This window comes from Lygodium microphyllum, chromosome 8, assembly GCF_053477565.2.
Source record: "Lygodium microphyllum isolate KBCC chromosome 8, Lygodium_microphyllum_v1.1.10, whole genome shotgun sequence".
NCBI classification, from domain to species: domain Eukaryota; kingdom Viridiplantae; phylum Streptophyta; class Polypodiopsida; order Schizaeales; family Lygodiaceae; genus Lygodium; species Lygodium microphyllum.
Genome location: NC_141142.1, coordinates 58,523,297 through 58,535,914, shown reverse-complemented (window position 1 = coordinate 58,535,914; position 12,618 = coordinate 58,523,297).

The following is a 12,618-nucleotide window of genomic DNA, read 5'->3' as shown; positions in this document are numbered from 1 at the left end:
GTGATCATATACATTGATGGTGTTTTAATTTATAGCAAAACTTTGGAACACTTGGAGAAGGACTTCTCCCGACTCCGAGCCAACCAGTTATATGTCAAGCCTGAGAAATGTGAGTTTGTGGTACAAGAGATAGAATTTTTGGGGTACTTGGTTAAAGAAAATGGCATTGCCATCGACCCCAAGAAAGTGCAAGCAATGAAAATTTGGGAGGCTCCCCACAAGGTTGGTCAAGTGAGGGAATCTCTGGGCTTTATAGTTTTTTGTACATAATTATTCAAGGATATAGCAAAATCACAGGCCCATTAACAGATTTGACACCAAATTTAGTTACTTTCCAATGGACAGAGCAGGAACAACAAGCCTTTGAGTAGCTAAAGAGTATGATGATTCAAGCCCCAATGTTGAAGATGGCAGATTTTTCTAGACCTTTTGAGGTCCATACAGATGCGTCAAGTTATGCCATTGGAGGTGTGCTCATGCAGGATGGCCATCCAGTGTGCTGTGAGTCAAAGAACTTGGATCCAACAAAAAGGAGATGGGCTACACATGAAAAAGAGATGTATGCATTGGTATAGTACTTAAGGAAATGGAGACACTATGTGTATGACAAACCAACAAAGGTGTATATAGATAACATCTCCCTCAAATATTTTCAAACTCAACCCAAACTGTCTCCCAAGCAGGCTAGATGGCAAGACTTCTACAAGCCATCACGGTGGCAGAATGCAGATTTGGTGCTCAAGTGTGGGAGAAAATGGACGGAAATGAGGAAGCACAACAACTACTGAAGGACATTGAAGCAAGAAATACCCCATGGGGAATGTATGAAGTCAGGAATGGGCTCATTTATTATCAAGGGGCCCTATATGTACCAAAGAATGATGAGCTACGCAATTAGATATTCTGGGAATGTCATGATAGTCCTATAGGTGGTCATTCTGGTCAAGTGAGGGCATTCGACCGCCTCAAAAGATTTCTCTATTGGCCTAAGATGCAGGAGGATGTCACAGAATATGTACGTACCTTCCCTACTTGTTAGATGGTGAAAGCACAACCTATGAAGACAGCAAGGGAACTTCAGTAGATCCCAATTCCTTCTCATCCGTAGGACGTGGTGAGTATGGATTTCATAACAAATTTGCTGAAGTCTCATGGCTGCACTGCTATCTTTGTGGTGGTAGATTATTTTTCCAAATAGGCTCACTTTATTGCTACAAAACCTCCTATTACAACACCAAAAGTGGCCAAGTTGTTCTTTTCCAGGGTATTCAAGTATCATGGTTTTCCTTTAGCAATCATTTCGGATAGGGATCCTTGGTTTCTTAGCAACATGTGGCAGGAGTTATTCAAACTCAGGGATACTCGGCTTTGGTTCTCATTTGCATTTCATCCCCAATCTGGTCAAAATAAGAGGCTGAACCAAGGCATTGAGGATTATATCCACAGCTATGTTCAAGTAGATTAAAAGGATTGGGCACAATATCTTGACAACCTTGAATTTCATTACAATGCAACATTACATAGTTCAACAGGATTCACACCCTTTGAGGTGGCTACCAGTAAATAAGTTATCACCTCCTTGGCCTTGGTTGCGGGTAAACAATATGTGGATGATCAAGATGCAGAAGAGTTCCTTGTCAAATGGAAACAATGTATGCAGGTGGCCCAAGAAAGTCTAAGGAACAACAAGGTTCTCATTGCAAAGAGATACAATGCCAAACGATGTAAACATGTGGAGTTCTTCCCAAGTGATTTGGTACTTGTCAGCTCCAAAATATTGACTTGCCAAAAAAACCTCACTCCCAAGTTCAACAACAGATACTATGGTCCTTACAAAGTGGTAACCAGACTCAATGATGTGACTTACAAGATATAGCTACCACTGAATGTGTTAATCCATGATGCATTCCATGTGCAATTGTTGCGGCGCTTTCATGCAGAGCCTAGGTTCGAGCAACAATGACCTCTTCTAGCGCAATTCACTCAACTTCCATTTGAGCCTGAACTCATCTTGGAAACTCGGTTCATCGACAAATATCCAGAGTTCCACCTCAAATGGAAGAACCGACCGATCAAAGAAGCTTCATGGGCTGCCGAACCTCTAGTCATCGAACATGTCATGACTTGTTACTCCAATTCTACAATGAGTGAGAGAACCCCGACTTATATCATCCTCCCTTACCTCAAGAGTGATCATCTGCCTCACAAGTTGTAAGTGAGAAGTGGACAAACCAAATGTTATTTCTTGGCAAAGCCCTTGCATCCACATATGTAATCGAGTAAGTGGGCAAGGCAATCTACTTCAAGTTTTTCATTATTCCTTTTCAATAGGAAGCCCCTTATCTGACACTTATATTGAGTCAGTGGATAAGGCACCTGTCATAGGTAGAAGTCTTGTTAGCGGGCTAGACACTGATCTGCTCACTAGGAGTGGATTAAGACCCTCGGATTTTTGAGTCAACTAGTTCCACTCCCGCTCAATGAGTGCATTAAGCTTTCTCGTAGCGGGGGAGTGTATGAGGGAGGTCAAGCACACAAGAAGCATTGTCACAACTTATCATCTTGCAAACGCCTGGGTGTTCCTCCCTCCACCCAGGCCTTGTGCCAACATAATACAAGTACTCTCTTTCATTCTCAAAGCTATCTTGCTTTCTATTCTCTTTTCTAGCAAAGTGCCTTCTTGCAAGCAAAGGTGGTGGTTTGACTACGGGGGATGGATGGAGGGGCAATGATAGAAAGCCACTCCGGCCACACCAAAGTCACTACTTATATAGACTAGTCAAGCAGCTTGGCCACACTCACTTCAACTTGACTTTTAGGACTTGTGTAGGTCGAATCAACCTGAGCGTGGCATGGATCTAAGGGGACCTTTCATAGCATGGTTGCCTCTCTTTGCTAATACAAAATGGCATATTACGAAGCTCACACGATTGTGAGCTATGCAAAGCTTCCATAGCACGTTGCTTCCCTTCACTTAGAAAAAGTAAAACAAATAGCATGTTTCATGTGCAACAAACAACGCCCTCTACGTGTAAGGATGCACCTCTAGTTGGATGTATGACACAAATTCTTAGATACTAAGAGTAGGTTTTATGTGAGTCAAACGATAAATCCTTTCTACAACCTCATTTTCATAAAATCTTCAAACAATGTATTCTTTACTGTTATATCCTTAGATACATCTGTAGTTCGATTCATATCCTTTATTTGATTCTAACCTACAATAATTAATGTTTACATCATTTTTATATATTAAGCAAAGACTAGCCTCAATATCCCAAACCAAGTCCCAAAGAAGCAAGGATACTGGATCCAAGCCTATGTGGTGCAACGAGAGGAAAGAAGACCAACAAATCCTTAAAAAGTTAAATAAATAGTAAAAAAGAAATAAAAAAGAAAAAAACCATATGAGTAAATGGCTATTTCAAAAAAAGAATATAGTTTTTCTCTTTGCCATGCAATTGGCAAGTGGGCACAAAGAGAGAGAGAGAGAGAGAGAGAGAGAGAGAGAGAGAGAGAGAGAGAGAGAGAGAGAGAGAGAGAGAGAGAGAGAGAGAGAGAGAGAGAGAGAGAGAGAGAAGGTGAGGGTAGTGATGTTGTTGCTGCCTAGCACCATTAACATTTTTCTTCCTTTCTATAAAGAGAGAAAGAGAGAGAGATAGAAAGAGGTGATTGAGAGAATGTGAGGGTGGCTATATTCTTTGCTATCTAGCACCATTAATAAAAAATTTCCATTCTACACAACATATGTTGTTGCTTGCCATCTCCATTGTTGGCATAAAGCCTTGACTATTTCTATACAATATATGTTGTTGCTTACAATGTCCATTGTTGGCATAAAGCCTCAACTACTTCTCCTATTCTATTTGCTCTTTTGCATCTCCAAGCCTAAGATGAGTAGGCTTCGACAAGTTTGGAAACCAATGACCAACCGATAAACTTAAAGTTTGACCAAGTCGGGTTAATAGAGTATGCCCTAACCCAGGATATAGGGGATTTTGCCAAGTTGCAAGTTATCCCTGATCGAGTGCGGGACGCATTCGAAAGGAAGGATTCATTCCTTAGTAGTTTGCCAACAACAAAAACGATCAATGAAAATGTTTGTGCTTGCTATAGATTTTAGAGCACTATTTGGCTTTGTTTGATCAATGAATTAAAAGATAAATGGATATGTATACTTCAGGTTGAAGTCCTGAAGGGAGAGGCAGCTTCAGTTACCCCCGACTGCCCGCGCCACGAAAGTGGACCGAACCCGCCGCGAGAGGTCTCTCCATTGAGCGCTACTTGGAGCAGGAGGACGCTTGGGTGCCAGCGGGGGCTCTGGCCCCCGTAAATCCCTCACCTTCCGGGTCTTGCACAAGAGGCTAACGTGACTCGGGATTGGATCTTGAGGCCCGCATACTAGTCTATGGGCGGAAACTTGAATTAGTGATCCCTGTGGATTGCTGGATAGCCTTCGGGCGGATTGTGGATAAGCCTACGGTCTAGACTCTTTGTATTTCAAAGATAAATATGATAACATGTTAATAAGAAACTTGTCTGATATTGTTTTTCTATGTCAAGTGATAAAATTACGTGAAGGAACCAGTGCCTAACGGGATAATTAAAGAAGTTGGTTGTTACATGTCCAACTAATGTGTTAGGTAATTAAATAACTAAAACTTTTATCTCCACTCAAGCTAATGTTGCAAGTAGAAAGTATGCAAGCACAAGGACAGTCATGTTGAGAGAGGCATCATCGTATGCATTACAATTGGTGTCAACGACAACATTGTTGTGTAGTTACAAGTCAATGAAGGAAAATGATACGAAAGACCATTTGTACAAAGATATATGGTAGGGAGTCTTTATAGGGTTTTCCAAGAACAGAATTAGTATTTCACATAGTCCAAGTACTTAGTATTTAGTTTTAATGACTTAATGAGATCTTTGGGTAAATTTATAAGAAAATATGATGATTATTTAATTTATAATTGTGGATTTTCAATCTTGTTTAATTGCCACATGATTGTAATGTACCATGTATAGGTCTACACGTGATATTGGTTACTCATGCTTGGTGTTGCTGGTTAAATGTTGAAAATTTGTATATTCTTTAGTGTGTTGTTAATGATTTGTTATTTAGAATGTTACTATTGAACTCGTTGATGAATTGTCTAATAGAAATGTCCTATGTTGAAAAATTGTATATTATGTTCAAGTAAGAAATTTTTACATCTAAGCTAGATTAGGGGCTAAATTATTGTTGTTCAGCCAAATGCACCAACAATCAGGACTTTGGACGGGACTTCTATTGTTTCAAAAGCTACAACTCACTTCAGCAACGACAATCTCTCACCTTGTCTCTCAACACCCCACTCTAACTAACCAAGCATCCTCCTCTCCATCCCAAGAAAGCAAGAACACAAGACTAGCTCGAGTTGTAGTGAACTCACCTAGCTTACCTTTCAAAGGCTCAAAGGTGGTTCCATAACCGCGATCAACACGATCCAATGTTGTCGCTCCTTCGCATCCACCACCGAGTACACCAACGAGTCAGAGAGCCTGCAGAGACAATGCAAAAAGCAAGAAGATGAAGAGCTTCACCTTTCCTCAGTCCCTCGCTCAACACATGATGCTAGGAGGCATATTCCACGGTGGATTCCGTGAGGTTTTGCGGTGGATTCCATAAAATTATATTTGTTGTTGGGGCTCATACACGAGGTGGATTCCTTGTGCAAAAAGTCGATGGGGATGCATGTCCTTTTTGGGCGTCTTGTTAATTTAATGTGCAAGTGGGTGATTCCATAACGGTGATTCCGTAAAATACATATTTAAATTAATTGACATTTATGAGTTTAGAGTGCGCACTCATAATAAATTAAGGTTAGGATTGAGTTCTAACCAATTTATTTATTTTGTAGCTGAAGACTGCTAGGTATTCACTTTTTTCGGTTTAATTTTATTATTTTCTAACAATTGTGAATGCTTCAGTTGATGTGGAGCAGGCAGTGGTGGCATTGGGAAGCGCTGGGCAATAGCATGTATTCAAGTTATTTAGAGCAAAGCTGAGATCGAGGACTTCCAATCGCTTACCATCTCACGCGAGGGCGGAGCTCCTGGAATGATCGAGCTCTATAGTTAGTCTCGCAGCAATCCATCAATACCAGCGTGTTCCTGGCGGTGAAGACCCCCTGCTACGCTATTAAATCATGAAGGACCAGCCTCTACAGGCGGAGAACCACCCGGGAAGCTTCTTTGCAAGTCTTTTTTTTCTCAGAAAGAACATGTAAGAATTTTAACCAAGTTAGAGTTTAAGAAGCTTAACAAAGCTTAGGAGAATCTTTAGCCCCACAAAATTTGATTATCGGCGGCGGCAATATGTACACCTGGAGACTGACAGAGTTCAATTCCAGCAAACAGATTGCTACCCGCAGTCTACACGCATGAATTATCCTCTTGAAAGACGACCGTGATATCAAATTCAGCATGCACAAAGAAAAAATACTGCAAAAAGTCATTTTTTTTAAAGCCTTTTAGACCCAACTTTGAGCCACACTCATTCCGCTAACAAGATTTTGAGTGTGTGAAGTCTTTTGGAATTTTGCAGGATGTCCGATCAAACCATGGAAGATTTTATGGCCGAAGGTGATCTACCGGAACCAACGATGGAGCAAAAACTAGATTTGATTATGATACAGCTTCAAGAGGAACGAAGAGCATGTCAAACTTTGCAAGCTCAATTGACCCATCTGCAACGATCTACCGCTGACCAAGATGGACCGCAATCTGAAGATCTTATACGATGTACGATCAATGCAACACTTGAGGCGCAATCTATTCGGAAAGAAACAAAGATAAGTAAAAGAAATTTCAAATTTCGTACTTTCAATGGGTCACGCGATGGAAAGACTGTACTTGCTTTTATCAGTCAATTTGATGATTATTTGCATGAAGAACAGTATGCTGAGAAAGACAAGAGCCTGTTTCACAATATACCGAGCGTTTTTGGAATGCTTTATTGCAACTTCTAATGCTCGAAGATGTACCTGAGGCAACCCATAAACGCAAGTTTATGTCTGGCTTACTTGAACATTTTTATGTGGAGGTGAACATGTTCAAGCCAACGACTCTCGAAGATGCAATTTCCTTGGCTCATGACACTAAAGACAAAATTCGAGGACAAGAGAAGCGACCACAACAATTTCAAACTAATGGTAACTTTGGTTCAAAACTATTCAATTCAAATTTTCGAAGATTCAATCAAAACCATTTCCTTCCATCTTCATTCAGTAAATCTTGGATACGACCCTCTACTTTACCATCAAACACAAATCCAAACCCTAAGTCATCTTTACAGCCAAATTCCAACATTCTTAAACTTCCCTCTATTACCAATAATGTATCTAAAGCCAAACCTATAGTCTGTTACAAATATCATCAACCTAGACATCTAACATCGAATTGTCAATCCAAAAAGCCAATTGTTCACATCAACTATTTGGAAGCAACAGAAGATGAAGAACATGAAGAAATGCCAGATTTCATGGAAGACGATGACGATATCGGTACTACTTCAGATACTTTACCAAGTATGCCAAATCCCCATTCTTTATTAACAATGAAATGTCTTGTGCATGGTAGAGAAAAGATTATTTTACATAATGATGGGAGCACACACAATTTTATCTCTGCAAAATTGGTCAAAGAATTGAATTTACATATTGTTTCTACATATTATCTCATCAAGGTTGCATTCTTAGGCACTAGATACAATGGAACACAAGAAGTGCATGACTTAGAAATTAAAATTGGTGACTATGTTGAACGTAGAAATTTCTTAGTTGTGCCTTTGCAATCTAGTGACATTATCTTAGGAATGCCTTGCCGTCATCAGCACAATCCCGATATAGATTATTCCATGCATTCAATGAAGATTCATTCTAATGGGAAACAAATCACATTACATGGTATGCACACTTTTGATAATTTTCCATTGTTTAGTCATACACATGCTAAACGTGCATTACGAAAAGGTAGCGAATCCTACTTAATATGGGTGAATGAAATTGAAGCTAAAGAAAATCAGATGCTTACCACCCATATGTCCCGAAGATCACAAAATAGACATAATTCCTGGATCACAACCACCATGTAAAGCACCATATAGACATAACCAAATTGAACAGAAAGAAATTCAAGCCCAAATTGAAGAATTGTTAACCCGAGGACTCATTAGACCTAGTAGTTCTCCATTTGGTGCACTTGTCCTATTTAGTAAAGAAGAAAAACAATACCTATAGGATGTGCATTGATTATCGTGCCCTAAATAAGATTAGGTATCGGCCAATTCAAAATTGCTTCTATCTTTTTAGGGTCAACTTTAATACCTTCAGATGAAACAATATGTCCTAGGTATTCAATTTGTGTTTGGAAAATTTCACTTTTTTCAGGAGTAGCATATAATTGATTCTCTTTCAATATTTTGAAAACCAAGGATAAATGTTCATAATGATCGTTCTCATTCTTACTGAAAACCAATATGTCATCAAAGAAAACAAAAGCACAATGTTGATGCTTCAAAAATATGCGATTCATCATACGACTGAATGTGGCTGGTGCATTAATTAAACCGAAAGGCATAACAAGGAATTCATAGTGTCCAAATTGCATTTTAAATGCAGTTTTGAAAATATCAGATGTGTCCAATCGTACTTGATGGTATCCAGATTTAAGATCTATCAGTCCTTATGCAAGATTCCCATCTCATAGCCTACTCTAGCTACAAACTTAAACCCTCTGAACTTAAGTATTCTACCTATGATAAGGAATTGCTGGCTGTAGTACAAGCTTTATGTCAATGGAAACACTATTTAATGGGATCTGAATTCATGATCAAAACTGACCAACAAAGCATTAAATATCTCCTTAGTCAATCAAAAATATCTGACTGACACATTAAATGGGCTACTTTTATTCAAAGTTTTCATCCACTCATACAATATCAACCCGGAAAAGAGAATGTTGTTGCCGATGCTTTAAGTAGAAGACTCACTATTCATAATATCTCTGTGATATCTTTTGACTCTCTTTTCCCTATGAAAGATACCTATGACCAAGACCCTAGTTTTCAAGTTGATTGAAATAAATTAGTCGCAAATAACTGGATTCCCATTGATTCATTGTCTTACGCTGATGGATTTATGTTCTATGAAAAAGGTTATGTGTAACTGTTCTATTTCGATCATTTGTTTTGTTTGAAATTCATTGTCTCCCATACCAAGGCCATTGAGGAATTATTTCTACTTTGCGTACACTGATTGAAGATTTTTATTGGCCACACATGGAATCTGATTTATCTAACTTTGTATCTAAATGTTTAATTTGCCAAAGAGTTAAACGACACCATGGTAAACAATATGGTTATTAATGCCTTTACCAATTCCAGAACGACCATGGGAATAGATCTCAATGGATTTTATCACTCGTTTGCCTAACACTAAAGCTAATCATGGTATGATTTGGACTATTGTCGATAGGTTTAGCAAACAATCATATTTCATTCCATGCAAGAAAATGTTAACTGCATCTCAAGCTGCTCAATTGTTTTTGAAAACTGTTTCCACTTATCATTGTTTGCCAAAATTTATTATTTCTGACCGAGATTCTAGATTCTGCAATAATTTGTGGATTACTTTGTTTGCTAATTTAAGAATAAAGATTGATTTTTCATATGCATTTCATCCTGAAACAAATGGGCAAACAGAAGCTACTAACATTACCATTTTAGATCTTTTGCGTGCATACACAATTTCAAAACCACAAACATGGGATACACATTTACATTTACTTCAGTTTGCATACAATAACACACCACATACAGCTACACAGAAAGCACCATTTGAAATTATTTATGGATATAGATTGTCTACACCTGTTACATCATTGTCAAACAAAGTTCAAGCTGCTGATGATATTGCTAACATGCATGCTACTATTTTTTATGAAGTTAAAGATATGATTGCGAAAGCCTAGCAATCATACACAAAACAAGCCAACAAGAAAAGAAAAGCTATGAGATTCAAAGTTGATGATTATGTTTGGTTACGTATTGAAAAGCAAATATTACAAAGTGTTGACAAACACCCTGTTGTAAAGTTAGCCCCTAGATTTTATGGACCTTTCAAGATCATTCACAAAATCAATGACAATGCATTTAAACTAGAATTACCACAACACTGGAAAATCCACAACACTTTTCATATTAGTTTATTACGACCTTTTAGAGGCCAATTACCTGTACATCTTGCCTATGAAAACCCTCCTTTGCTAGAAGAAGAAACTGAAATCCTTGAACCTGAAACTATTCTAGATACTAACTTTATGACCACTAGAACTGGCCGTAGATATTCTAGATATTTGGTTAAGTTTAAAAACCATCCTATTGAAGAGGCCCAAATGGATGCACGCTCAAGACCTAAGTGCTTACCCCTCACTGCTAGCTTCACATTGAGCTAATAGCAATTGAGGACAATTGCTATCCCACCCCGAGGATATGATGCTAGGAGGCATATTCCACGATGGATTACGTGAGGTTTTGCGGTGGATTCCGTAAAATTATATTTGTTGCTGGGGCTCATACACAAGGTAGATTCCTTGTGTGAAAAGTCGATGGGGACGCATGTCCTTTTCGGGCGTCTTGTTAATTTAATGTGCAAGTGGGTGATTCCATAGCGGGTGATTCCACAAAATACATATTTAAATCAATGGACGTTTATGAGTTTAGAGTACGCACTCATAATAAATTAAGGTTAGGATTGAGTTCTAACCAATTTATTTATTTTGTAGCTGAAGACTGCTAGGTATTCACTTTTGTCGGTTTAATTTTATTATTTTCTAACAATTATGAATGCTTCAGTTGATATGTAGAGCAGGCAGCGGTGGCGTTGGGAAGCACTGGGCAATAGCATGTATTCAAGTTATTTAGAAGAAATTATCATTTTTTATGGGTGCGCATCTTAGGCGTGGCGCCAATATTTATTTTGACGTGCTTATTTATTGAAGTGCTTGACATTTATTTATTATTTTGTATGCGCATGGATACACGATTTAAATATTTGTTATTAGACATTGTATTTGGACACAGCTCGGCTCTTTGGGTGCCCAACCGCTTTATTCTTTAGTTGGACAAAAGCAAACACAAAAGCTAAAGTGTGTTAATTGTATATTTGGGCTATTTTTTAGCTTGGAGATGAATAATATATTAAATACATGCTTTGTGGAGTGCTCACACAAGAAGCCATGGGGGGAGATTGTACCCAATTGGTCTTTTTGCTTCATGTCGTGCAAGTCTTCTCTCTTGTTTTTTGTGCAAAAGTAGAGTTCTTTTGTTCTTGGGGACCTTCCGATGCTCGCTACGTACGTATACAACATCCGATCTGTGCACCAACACATCTCTCACTCTCTCCTTCTTAGTCACTCTCAACACAATGGAAGCAAGATGATAGAATGGAAAGATAGAATAGAAAGCTTGAGTAGTCACACTGATAGAGCTTCCGCAACATGGATGTGCCAAAAGGGTTGAATACAATTGAGACCTCCCACCCTTATATAGACCAAGAATTAGGGTTAGGGTTAGGGTTTGCATTTGGGTTTTGTATTTAGGGTTTTCACCCCTTTTATGTTTAGGGTTTGTGCCCCTTTTGTAATTTGCATTTAGGATTTCCACAGCTATGAATTAGGTTTTGTACCCTCTCTTGGGTGCCCTATCCACTTAGTGGGCTCTAGGCTGATCAATCATTATTGCATGCTTCAACCTTAGCCTAAATAGACCAAGCCTATGCTAATCTAATCACAAATCCATGTGCATAACCCACGTAACACTTGCTGGTGCGACAAATACAACTATGGGAGATAAATGCAATGTGCACAGGAGTGAACCCGGCTCTCACAAAGGAATACATCCATGATAATATGATGATGTCTATAATCCAAAATAGTAGCTGACACTTGCACTTTCTGCAACCTTCTAAAAATACCATTAACATTATTTCCCATCTAGACAAGTGCCAGTCCCAGAGAGCAAAGCAAAAGCCACCCACGTAGCCTTTAATACCTAGCAAAAGGCCTTCCTAGATACACTGATGAACACCACCCACCCAAAAGAAGGAAAGTCATTGGAGGTGGTTAAGAAGAAACTCAGTATTGCACGCACGCAGGGCTATAGATGCCATCCCAACCTGCGGAGGTTAAGCTGAGCCTGGATGATCAACGAAAGTACCTGTTACTAGCCATCCTAACCCCCCAGGAAATTGACGCAATAGAGTTTGAAGAGGGAACACAACAAGGAGACTAGCAGGTGGATGAAGCTGAACTTCAATTCGATATGGGAAGGTCTAGAGAAGAGGTGATCTCACAGCCCCCTTCGCCGCATTCCCAAGAGCAACAACCGATCGACACATCTGCGGAAAGACAAGCCGCACTCAGGGAAAGAAGGAAAAAATTAGTAGAAGAAACCAAAAAGCAGCTAAGGGCCAAGCCAATGGTACAGTCGTCCATACCCCTCCCACCATGCCCTAATGACATTCCCGTAGGATTCCACGCAGAACTGGTAGTTTGGGAGCGATAGGAAAGAGAAAA